The sequence below is a fragment of the Triticum aestivum genome, chromosome 2A (assembly GCF_018294505.1).
Source record: "Triticum aestivum cultivar Chinese Spring chromosome 2A, IWGSC CS RefSeq v2.1, whole genome shotgun sequence".
NCBI classification, from domain to species: domain Eukaryota; kingdom Viridiplantae; phylum Streptophyta; class Magnoliopsida; order Poales; family Poaceae; genus Triticum; species Triticum aestivum.
Genome location: NC_057797.1, coordinates 278569350 through 278581669, shown reverse-complemented (window position 1 = coordinate 278581669; position 12320 = coordinate 278569350). Strand labels below are relative to the sequence as shown.

General features: G+C 51.7%; 1 pseudogene; it reads right to left on the bottom strand.

Moving 5' to 3' along the window:
- LOC123191651 (nuclear transcription factor Y subunit B-1-like) overlaps nt 1–8218 on the bottom strand; it is a 47362-nt pseudogene extending 39144 nt beyond the window's left edge.
- Nucleotides 8219–12320: the final 4102 nt, after the last annotated feature.

The window sequence follows — 12320 nt, the reverse complement described above, 5'->3', positions numbered from 1 at the left end:
CTTCCTTGGACATAAATATCCGATGGTACTCAGAGTATGCATCCAGAAAGGAAAGCGGATCACATCCAGAGGTGGAATCCACAATCTGATCAATGCATGGCAGGGGAAAGGGTCCCTCAGGCAGGCCTTCTTCAGGTCTGTGAAGTCAATGCAAAGCCTCCATTTCCCATTTGCCTTGCGCACTACTAGTAGATTCGCTAACCACGTTGGATGCAGCACTCCTCTGGCCAATCTAGCTGCTTCAAGCTTCTTGATCTCCTCGGCAATGAACTACTGTTGTTCTGGTGCTTCCTTTCGACCTTCTGCTTGACAGGCCGAGCATGAGGACAGACAGCTAGGTGGTGCTCAATTACCTCCCTGGGAACACCGGGGATGTCAGATGGTTGCCAAGCAAACACATCAACATTCGCTAATAGAGGCAAAGGTGTCCCGTCTTTCGATGAGATGGTGATTATCATTTCAGAGGAGTAGACTTTCACGATCCGACTACGAACGTGTGAGGATGTCACGCCTTAGCAATCGCTAAACCAACTCCGAGAGGTTATTGACCATGCCAGAGCACGATCAACCTGACCACGAAGATCTATTTCCTGCAAGCGAACAAAGAACTAGCAAGAAACTAAGATTGCAATCTATATATTGCGAATATAAGATGGAAGCTTTATTGATCAGGTTGGGGGTTCTGTGACGCCTTGGTCTGATCGTTGAACACAAACGAAGTACGCAAAGTTGTAGCTATGTTGAACTATTAATCTAAAGAAAACCCAAAGTCTGAACAACCCCCTAAGGTTTGTATATATGGAGGAAGAGGGGGGAATTTCGTGGCCCTTGGGGGAGGTGTCCGAAACCAACCCTATCTCATGTTTCCCCACACATACGGACTCTGAAAATATCCTATACTTATGTATTCAAAATTACATGGGGATGCCCAATAATAAGGTGACACAACACCTATAATAGCCTCTGGACGAAATTGTCAAGTCGCATCTTGTATATTTCATCCAAGACTTCATGCTCTCATTACGGTGGCTTCAAAGTCCTAGAATCATCACTTGAAACTCTGTTCTTATTTCCCTTGCGCATGCCATCATATCCGTGCTTGTTCTTGCTCCAATGTTCATCCTTCTCCAAGCTAGGCCCTTCATTTGTAAGCAAAACAAATGTATCCAATTTAGGCAACATCATATTCTCGTGAACATTAGAATCATTACCAAGAAATGAAAGTGTCCGGTAATTTAATTGGCGTGCGCAAGCTCTAGTAATTGGTCCAATATGTGTAGTAGCAGGGGTTGTGGGTGTAACAATGTTATTGATGTCCTCATCATCCTCCCATTCTTGAAATGAAGTCGTCCTCAACAGAAGCTCATCTTCCTCACCCAAATAAAGCTTCAAATCTGCAATGTTAAAAGTCGGACTAACCCCAAAATCTGCAGGCAACTCAAATTTATATGCATTATCATTTATTTTCTCTAACACCTTAAAAGGACCATCAACACGTGGCATTAGCTTTGATTTGCGCAAATCAGGAAATCTATCCTTACGTAAATGTAACAAAACAAGATCTCCAGGTGCAAACACAACATGTTTTCTACCCTTATCTCCCGCAAGTTTATATTTAGCATTCATATGCTCAATGTTTTCCTTAGTTAAATCATGCATTTTTAAAATCAATTCCACACATTGTTTAGCATAAAAATTAACCTTCTCCGAAGACGAAAGAGGCAACAAATCAATAGGTGAACGAGGTAGGAAACCATACACAATTTCAAAAAGGCACATATTAGTAGTAGAATGCAATGAACGATTATAAGAAAATTCAATATGGGGCAAGAATTATTCCCACATTTTCTTATTATTCTTCATAATAGCCCTAAGAATAGTAGACAATGTTCTATTGACTACTTCAGTTTGTCCATTAGTTTGGGGGTGACAAGTAGTACTAAAAAGCAGTTTAGTCCCCAACTTAGCCCATAAACATTTCTAAAACTGGCTAAGAAATTTAGTACCACGATCTGAAACAATAATATTTGGCACACCACACAAATGAATAATTTCACGAAAGAACAAATCAACAACATTAACAGCATCATCACTTTTATGATATAGTATGAAGTGTGCCATTTTTGAGAATCTATCCATGACAACAAATATGCTATCCCTCCCCTTCTTTGTTCGAGGTAAACCTAAAACAAAGTTGTCGGCGTTCTGGGAACGGGGGTCTCTAGACTTGCTTGCCTGCGGCCTAGGGCGTGGATGAGCCAGCAGGCCATACGGCCCATCTTCTCCAGCAAAGCACTCAAGACCCTCGCGAGGGGCCAAGCCTCGCAAGGCGGACGACGCAAGACCTCCTCCGGGGTGGCCTAGCTGGGCAGGCTTAGGAGGAGCGAAGATATCAAGGCGGGGCAAACCTCACGAGGCTTTCGTGACGTGAGCCGTGACGATCGACACCAGGCGGGCGCCAGGCGGGCGCGAGCGCGCACAGCGTCCTTGTTTTCTCTTTGGTGAAAAGGGGGCAAGCGCATTCGTGGAGTACCGATCCATCAGGAAAAGGTTGTCATTTTGCTGCAACAAAACCAAGACCAAGGACTGCAAGACAGAGGTCATCGTGGAGCCCGGAGCAGCGTCACCACCAGAACTTTGTGCAGGCGAAGACTACTTTTGTCAGGATAGCTTGTACTAGCTGCCCCCCTTCAAATTAGCCCGCCATTGTTGGATCCCTTCCCGCTTGATATTTGGGAAGAGGACCAGGGCCTCTATAAATAGGACTAGCCACCACAATGGAGAGGGACGGTCAGACACACAAGCTCACCGAGCCCAAGAACGCCTCAACCTCAGGAGGCCGTTCTTCCCTTGTATTGTTCATCATCAGCCCAAGAGGCAATCCACCGCCACCACACTGGAGTAGGGTGTTACACCGCAACGGTGGCTCGAACCAGTATAAACCCTGTGTGCATCTGTGTTCTGAGTTTGTCGAGTTCGTCGGTGAGATCCTAGCAAGCTAGAGCATAGATCGGTTGGAGGGATAGACTTCGCGCGCACCCCAGTGTTCGAACCTTAAGGGTTTGCCGGGACACCAACCCCGACATTTGGCGCGCGAGGTAGGGGTGCACCGTAGCTTCGTCTCTGTCCCTCATCGCTCCGTCGCCCCGTCGTCTCCATGGCAGACGCTCCCGTGCTGGAGCTGTGCATCGGGCCGCCCTCGCTGCCCGCGTCGCACAGACGGCACCCGTCGGTAGGCCACCTCGTCGATGTCCCTCCCCCACCGCCAACGCAGCCACCGGCCCAGTGGGAAACGAGTAGCAGGCGTCCTTGCAACATCCTTTGGTGCGGCAGGACGGCCGCGCCGCTACTCCCTCACTCGCTCCTGCTGGCTCTTCGTCTCACGCGCACCGTGCTCCCCTAGAGGCGCGGGCCGTGCTCATCGTAGCAAACGAGCTCCTGCATTATCGCCCTGTCGACGACATCTATGAAGAGTGGCTCGACCACGTCGCCGAGCTCGTCCGTGCCGCGGGGGGCACTCTGGCGCCGTCTCAGTCTCTGCCTCCCCCTCAGCAGGCTGCGGGCAACGGGGCCCGTGGCGCGCCTCCACCACCTCGACCCCAAGACGGTGCCTTGGCGCCAAGGCGCGCGCCTCCACGACACGACCGCCACGCCCGGCGCCCGCACGTGAAGAAAGGAGCTGCCAAGAAGTCCCGCGACCGCGAGACGCCGCACCAGCGCTCCCCGCGCCACCTCGTCAAGACCGCGCGCCGCCTGCAGTGGCGCAGCGCAAACCTCGCCAAGATCAAGCTCTACGCCTGATATGGGCCCCGGCAACCACAGCAGGATGTCGCGCCTTCACTACTGAGCAGCGTAGCGTTGCCTGGCCAGGCAAGTTCAAGCCAGATCTGCCTCCACAGTACGATGGCACCTTCGACCCCGCGGAGTTCCTGCAGCTCTATGAGTTGAGCATCGAAGCGGCCAACGGCGACGAGAAGGTCATGGCGAATTGGTTTCCCATGGCTCTCAAGGATGGGTCCCGCTCCTGGCTCCTGAACCTGCAGCACGGCTCGATCTCCTCCTGGGACGAGATGCGTGACCACTTCGTCGCCAACTTCCTGGGCACTCGTGACCGCCCACCGGTCGCGGGCGACTTACGCCACATCAAGCGACAGCCCGAAGAGACCCTCTAGAAGTACATCCATCGCTTCAACAGCACCCGCCTCAATATTCCCTAGGTCTCGGACGAGGCCATCATCTCCGCGTTTTCCGACGGCGTCCACGACGTCAAGATGAAGGAAGAGCTGGCCATCCATGAGGAGCTCTACACATCTCAGGAGCTGTTCAACCTAGCGACCAGGTGCGCAAAAGCTGAGGAGGGGCGCCTCTCTCCTGGAGCTGGCAGCTGCAGGAGTGGAGGAAAATAAGGCCAAGGCCAAGTACGTGAAGCGCAAAGAGGCAGTCGTGCTCACAGTGGAGCCGGACACCAAGCGAGGCAGAGATCGGCCCAAGTTATCCAAGAACGGTCGGCCCTTCTGTGCCTTCCACAACCTGAACACCCACAACACCAGCGAGGGTTAAGAGCTGAGAGCTATTCGAGAAGGACGCTTCGGCCAACACCCCGAGCGCAGCGACCGGGGCTACGACTGCGGAGGAGGACGCGAAGGTGGACGCTGGGACGACCGTGACATGCGCCAGGAGTGGCGCAACCGGCCTCGTGAGGACTGCTGGCAGGATCAACCACGCGAGGGCGCCTGGAGGGACCCGCCTCACGAGGATCGTCGCTAGGGCAACGCCGGTCTTTCCCCGTTGCCACCGCGAAGGAGGGATGACGACCATCACCAGGACGAGGGGGCTGTGGGCTTCCAGGAGCTGCACGCGGTCGCTTGCATCCTGGGCGGCGCTCAGGCCCCAGCCTCTCAGCGTACCATCAAACAGTTCGCTAGTGAAGTAAATGCGGCGCTCGCCAAGCTCGAGGCCACGCGCCCGCTCCGGTGGTCCCAATGCGCCATCACCTTCAGCTCGGCCGACCAGCTCAAGTGCGCATCCGCTGCTGGCACACTCCCTATGCTGTGCTCCCAGTCATCAGCAATGTGCAAGTCACCAATACTCTCATAGTCGGTGGCGCAGGGCTCAACATCCTATCCGCCGACACATTCGACAGCCTCCAAGTGCCCTATGAGCAGCTCCAGCCAACCAAGCCTTTCTGAGGAGTGACTGACGGCTCCACCACACCGATAGGGCAGGTCCGCCTGCCTGTCACCTTCGGGGAGTGCAAGAATTACCGCACCGATCTCATCGACTTTGATGTCGCACACATCCCCCTGTCGTACAACGCCATCCTCGGGTACCCAGCCCTGGACAAGTTCATGGCAGTCACTCACCACGGCTACAACGTACTCAAGATGCCAGGAAGCAGGGGGATCATCACGGTCCCATGTGAAGAAAGGGATGCGGTGTGCTCCCTTGAGCGCGCCTTCCAACCCTGACTGCGGAAGTGAGGGCCCTCCGAAGACCATCCCCAAGAAGAAGCTGCCGCGCCATGTAGGACCCCAAGAAGATGGCGACACATCAAGAGCCTCGTCAGGATTGGCGCCCGCTCCAGGGGTGCCTCACTCCACCGCATAGGAAAGCGCGCCCGACACCCTCCTTGGGAAAGGTTCGGGGGCTCTCTTTTGGAGGGCCTCAGACCTTGCCACTCTCACAAGGTAGGCGCTTAGGCACCACTTGGAAGCGTGCTTTGCAACACGTGTTCCGCAGGAGAGCATGAGGCGAGGAATGCCCACCACCCAGGAGTTCATCACCAAGACCACCCTAGAGCTACAAGACGCAAGAGCCATGCGTGGCGACAGCCGCTCACAGAGTGTGGCTCACCACCCAGGCGAGGGTGCTGAGTTGCGCGCCTGCATCGACATCCCAGGGCTCAACAGGGCAGCATCTCAGGAACGCTTCTGTCCATCACGCGCGGGCCGCTGTGAGGGTCCACCGCACAGCAACGTTCACATGCCCTTCGGCTTGCCGAGTGCGGCATCAGCCTATCAGTGCAACCTACGGCAATTCCAGGCGGCTCAGGAGGGCAGGTTCCGCGCCGTTCGGGAGGAGATGGCGATGGCCTTTAGGGAGCCTCCTGAGCTCCTAGAGCCTCCTGAGCCTCAGGGCCCCGGTGGCTCATGAGGAGTCATTCCTTCGGCGCATGGCTTCAGCTGCATCGGCTCTACTTCGTCTACAGACCCAGGTGACAGCTTCCAAGTTCGTCTAAGCTCGGAGCGCCCCTCGGGCTGCACTATTCCCAGGCCACGTGGGTCCGTCCCTGCGGCATGTCCCCCTTTTACTTATGTCTTTAGCTTACCTTGCTGGGGCCGCCCCTTGGGCTGCATCATCCCCACACCACTCGGGCAAGACCCAGTGGCATGTATCTTCCTGCATTTATCCTAGTCGATCTGCTCTTCATGCTTAACCTGCCAACTGCTATCACCTGCTCGATCATCACCCCCCTCGGGGCCCCTAAACAACCACGGAGCTGGTGCATGGGTCCGTCCCTGCCACGACCGACAAATCTGAGTGGTCGAGCTCTGGCTTGCGGCACGCGCCATGCATGTCACCTCATTAGGCCCTTAGTGCCTTCACTTCACCCGGACCAACCAGCTGCAGGCAGGCGGCAGTAACAACCAACCATGTTTCTCCTTGTGCCTGTTCACAGGAACCCCGCGGGAAGGATAGAAGGCGGCACCAAGAGTCTCCTTCCCTCTCGTGCGTCTCGCTTGTGCGTTAAAAGGGGGGCTCCTGAGCATCACGACTCAGGAGCTCTTACTGGCTCTCCTGCCCTCACTCCCTGGCCTTGACCACGGCATCACGACCTGGAATACCAGCGGCGGCTGAGCTCGCTCGAGGGCCGGGACCTGAGGACGTAGAGCATTAAGGGGAGCTCGGGAGAAGGAAAACTCGCACGGTCCGGCTTACCTATGTCACATAAGTTGGCACGCAGCCCTAGTGCAACATCGGGAATCACTGCAAAGTCATCAAGATAAGTTTCGCCCTCAGATCAGCAAAACATTTGGTCCCCATAGTCGCTCACCCCATGCTGCAACCCCGTTGCGGCCAAGTCATCTCCCTTTTCTTTCCTTGCAATGGCCGCTTGGGCGCTAAGGGGTACCTGCTGAGCATCGCGCCCCAGGGGCTCTTACTGGACCTCGGGCCACGCACCTCCTGGCCTTGACCACGGCATCGTGACCTGGCATACCAGCGACGGCTGTAGCCGCCTTGGGATCGAGACCCGTCGGCGTAGAGCAACAAGCTATCACGAAGAAAGAAAGGGGAGGCCGAGCCTTAACTGGGCGCGCGTTCATCAAATTTTCACAACAAGGAAAATAGGTACAAAGGCATTGCGGATCCTTACATGCCCCCATGGGGTGATTCATGATTCTTCGCAGGTGATGCTAGGGGATCCTATCTACATCCTCTCGTGGTGGATGCCATCATCAACAGTGGGTCATGGGAGGCCGGCGCCAACCCCATCCAGATCAGCGGCCGCGGCGGCCGGAAGCCGCGGCCTTGCCCCTAGCAAGGCGAGAGCTCGGGGGGATGTAGATGTCGTCACTCATCTCCGAAGTCTCCTGGAGCTCAGGAGAACTGCTGGATTCCCAAGGGCTGCTACTTCTCGAGTAGTCGCGGGTGGAACGTGCGTCAGCCTCGCGCTCCTCTCCAAAGCAGCACTCCAGGCGGCGGCCCTCGGTGTCAAAGACCTTGAAGAGAAGCATGGAGGCGCTGTCATACTCGAAGTGAATCGCGAGGGCACCCCTCGCGCGACAGATCCGCACAATCTCGCCCCTGTCGCAAGTCATGAAGATTTTGCCAATGGGAACCACTTCGATCTTCGCTCTGATCACCGGAGCACCACAATCAGCATGCTACATCTAGAGCTCGAGAGGCCCCCTCAGCGGCATCATGTCGGAGAAGAACTATGGGAAGCGGATCCAAGAGTTCGGAGGCGTCGGCATCCACAGCACCAGGAGTCCACCGCATGGCGGCCCCGGGTGCGGTGAGGGTGACGCTGCTCGCCACTTCGTCTTCCTGAGTGTACGGATGCAGCGTACAAGGCCTCGCACAAAGGCCTCGCCACCACCTGCAACGCCGCCTTGTCACGGCGATGGATCGACCTCTTCTTCAGGAGGAGTGGCTCCGGGGCATCCCAGGGGGCTTTCCCCTTCTCCTCGATGGAGAATCTTCTGATGGGCGCCATTGGAGAAAGTAGTGGATCAAGAAGGAGGAAGCAAGCAAGGAAGGGATGGGCAACGGGGGCTTCGCCCCCCCCCATTTATATCAAGAGAAGGCCAACCGACGTCTCCCATGATCACAGGTAATGATGGTTCCACTTGCATGTCGCAGTGACCTGTCAAGTTGTGTAGTCGCCAAAGCAGCATCGGGAAGCGGAGACACCCACGTTCAATCAACCGCCACGCGTCAACCAAGGTCGCAGGCTTTTGGGGCCCGTAGTGCTTCGAGCTTGACCCTTGGCTTTGTCGTGAAGCCAAGCCCGCGCGCACCTTGGGCCCGGGGGCTACTATCGGCGTTCTAGGAACAGGGGTCCCTAGGCTTGCCTGCCTGCGGCCCATGGCATGGATGAGCCAGCAGGCTGTACAGCCCATCTTCACCAGCAAAGCACTCAAGACCCTCGCGAGGGGCCCAAGCCTCGCAAGGCGGACGATGCAAGACCTCCTCCTAGGTGGCCTAGCTGGGCAGGCTCACGTGGAGCGGAGATATCAAGGCGGGGCGAACCTCACGAGACTTCCGTGACGTGAGCCGTGACGATCGACACCAGGCGGGCGCTAGCGCGCACAGCATCCTTGTTTCCTCTTTGGTGCAAAGGGGGCAAGCGCGGTCATGGAGTACCGAGGCATCAAGCAAAGGTTGCCATTTCGGTGCAACAAGACCAAGACCAAGGACTGCAAGACGGAGGTCATCGTGGAGCCCGGAGCAGCGTCACCACCAGAACTTTGTGCAGGCGAAGACTACTTTTGTCAGGATAGCTTGTACTAGCTATCCCCCTTCAAATTATCCCGCCATTGTTGGCTCCCTTCCCACTCGATATTTGGGAAGAGGACCAGGGCCTCTATAAATAGGACTAGCCACCATAGTGGAGAGAGATGGTCAGACAGACAAGCTCACCGAGCCCAAGAACGCCTCAACCTCAGGAGGCCGTTCTTCCCTTGTATTGTTCATCATCAGCTCAAGAGGCAATCCACCACCACACTGGAGTAGGGTGTTACACCGCAACGGTGGCCCGAACCAGTATAATCCCTGTGTCCATCTGTGTTGTGAGTTCGTCGAGTTCGTCCGCAAGATCCTAACAAGCTAGGGCGTAGATCGGTTGGAGGGATAGACTTCACCGCACCCCAGTGTTTGAACCTTAAGGGTTTGCCAGGACCCCAACCCCGACAAAAGTCCATAGATATATCCTCCCAAGGAACACTAGGTATAGGCAAAGGCATATATAAACCATGAGGATTGAGTCATGACTTAGCTTTTTGACATGTAGTGCAGCAAGCAACAAAACGCTCAACATCCCATCTCATCTTTGGCCAAAAGAAAAGTGTAGCAAGTACGGCCTCCATCTTCTTCACGCCAAAGTATCCCATTAATCCTGCTCCATACGCCTCCTGCAACAACAAAAGACAAACTGATCAATGCATAGCTTGTTCGCACGAAACACAAATCCATCATTAATGAAGAACTTGTTCCATGTTCTTCCTTCTTTACAATTCTGCATTACGTCTTTAATATCAGCATTATGCACATATTGATCTTTGATGGTCTCCAAACCAAATATTTTGAAGTCAAGTTGTGAAAGCATAGTATAGCGACAAGACAATGCATCAGCAATAACATTTTCTTTACCCTTCTTGTGTTTAATGACATAAGGGAAAGTATCAATGAATTCAACCCATTTAGCATGTCTACGATTCAGTTTAACTTGACTTTTAATATGTTTCAAAGATTCATGATCAGAATGTATACCAAATCTTTGGGCCATAAATAATGTTGCCATGTTCCTAAATTCTGAACAAGAGCATATAATTCTTTATCGTATGTAGAATAATTCAGTCTAGGCCCACTCAACTTTTTAGAAAAGTATACAACAGGTTTGCCATCTTGTAATAACGTACATCCAAATCCAATTCCACTAGCATCACATTCAAGCTCAAAAGTCTTATTAAAATCAGGAAGTTGGAGTAAAGGAGCATGTGTCAACTTATCTTTCAATACTGTGAAGGCTTCTTCCTGTGCAGTAGCCCAAACAAAAGGCACACCCTTCTTTGTCAGCTCGTTGAGAGGTGGAGCAATGGTGCTGAAACCTCTCACAAAAAGCCTATAGAATCTAGCAAGGCCAAGAAAACTCCTCACTTGTGTGACCGTTTTGGGCTGCGGCCAACTCTCAATAGCTTCAATCTTGGCTTTATCAACTTAAATTCCTTGTGGAGTATCAACATAGCCAAGAACAGATACTCGGTCGGTGCAAACTGTACACTTCCCAAGGTTACCAAACAAATGTGCATCACGTAGAGCAATAAAAACAACACGTAAATGTTCCAAATGTTCCTCCAAAGATCTGCTATAAATTAGTATAGCATCAAAATAGACTACCACAAATCGTCCAATGAAAGCACGTAAAACTTTGTTCATTAATCTCATGAAAGTACTAGGTGCATTAGTTAACCCAAAAGGCATGACTAACAACTTATATAATCCAAACTTAGTTTTAAATGTTGTTTTCCATTCATCTCCCAATTCCATACGAATTTGATGGTATCCACAATGCAAATCAACTTTGGATAATATTGTAGAGCCACTCAATTCATCAAGCATGTCATCTAGCCTAGGAATAGGATGACGATAACGAATAGTAAAATTATTAATGCCTCTACAATCAACACACATACGCGACGTGCCATCCTTTTTTGGCACTAGTATAATAGGAACATGACAAGGACTAAGAGATTAATGTATATAACCTTTGTCGAGCAGCTCATGTACTTGACACATAATCTCCTTTGTCTCCTCTAGATTGGTATGATATGGCGCACGGTTTGGCAGCAAAGCACCGGTAATTAAGTCAATCTGATGCTAAATCCCTCGAATATGTGGTAATCCCGGTGGCATGTCTTGTGCAAAGACGTCAACGAACTCCTGCAAAACGTTACTGACAGCAGGAGGCAAAGAGCAAGGTACATCCTCGAAAGAAAATAATACCTCTTCGCACAATAAACATTAGTGACAGATTTGCTGAAATCTAGATTATCAATATTAGATTTGCTGGCAAGTGAACATGCAATTTTCAATTTAATTTCAGAAGCAACACTAGATGGTTTATTATTAGGCTTCATTTGTTGCTCAAATTCTTTTGGCACAATCTGATTTTCACACTTATTTATCTCCTGTTTTGCTTTATTAGCTCTATTAATATCATCTTTCAAAATGGAATCATGAGTCATAGGAAGTAAAGTAATATTTTTATCCTTATGAACAAGAGTATACTGATTATTTCTACCATGGTGTACAAAATTTTTATCAAATTGCCATGGTCTACCAGGTAATAAGGAACATGCTTGCATAGGTACCACATCACAATCAACATAATTAGCATATGTAGAGATACTTAAATGTACATGAATAGGACGTGTTACCTTAACCTTGCCGCTGCTGTTGAACCATTGGATGTAGTAAGGATGTGGATGTGGTCTTGTGGTGAGAGATAGCTTCTTCACCATCTCCATGCTAGCCAAGTTGTTGCAGCTCCCTCCATCTATGATGACGGGAACAGAACGTTCCTTCACAACTCACTTTGTACGGAACAAATTATGCATCTTATTTTGCTCAGCTTATGTAACCTACACACTCAAAATATGTTCAGCAACTAAACATTCATACATGTCAGCATCTTCAGCAGCCATGTATTGCGTCTCATGATCAGAATCATCTCCACCGTGTTCTTCACTTGTAATAAGAGCCAAAGTCTCCTCATCATAATCACTAGCGGAGTCATACCCACCATCCTCAGTAACAATCATCAAAAGCTTAGATGGGCATTCTCTCACATAATAACCTCCACCCTTGCAACGATGACAAATAATATTGTGTGTTTGCCATGTTGATGCCATGGATGAAGAAGAGCTTTGTGCAGGCCCAGAAGGTGTGCTCTTGGCAGATAGGGGTGGTTGTGCCTGCTTTCTTGTATCACGGTTGGAGGTGGTAGCTGACGGAGGTGTCGATGCAGCAAAACGTGTGGAACTAGAGGATGCACGCGGTGTCCATGATGAAGGTGGACCTGCAGAAAAGTTAGTTCG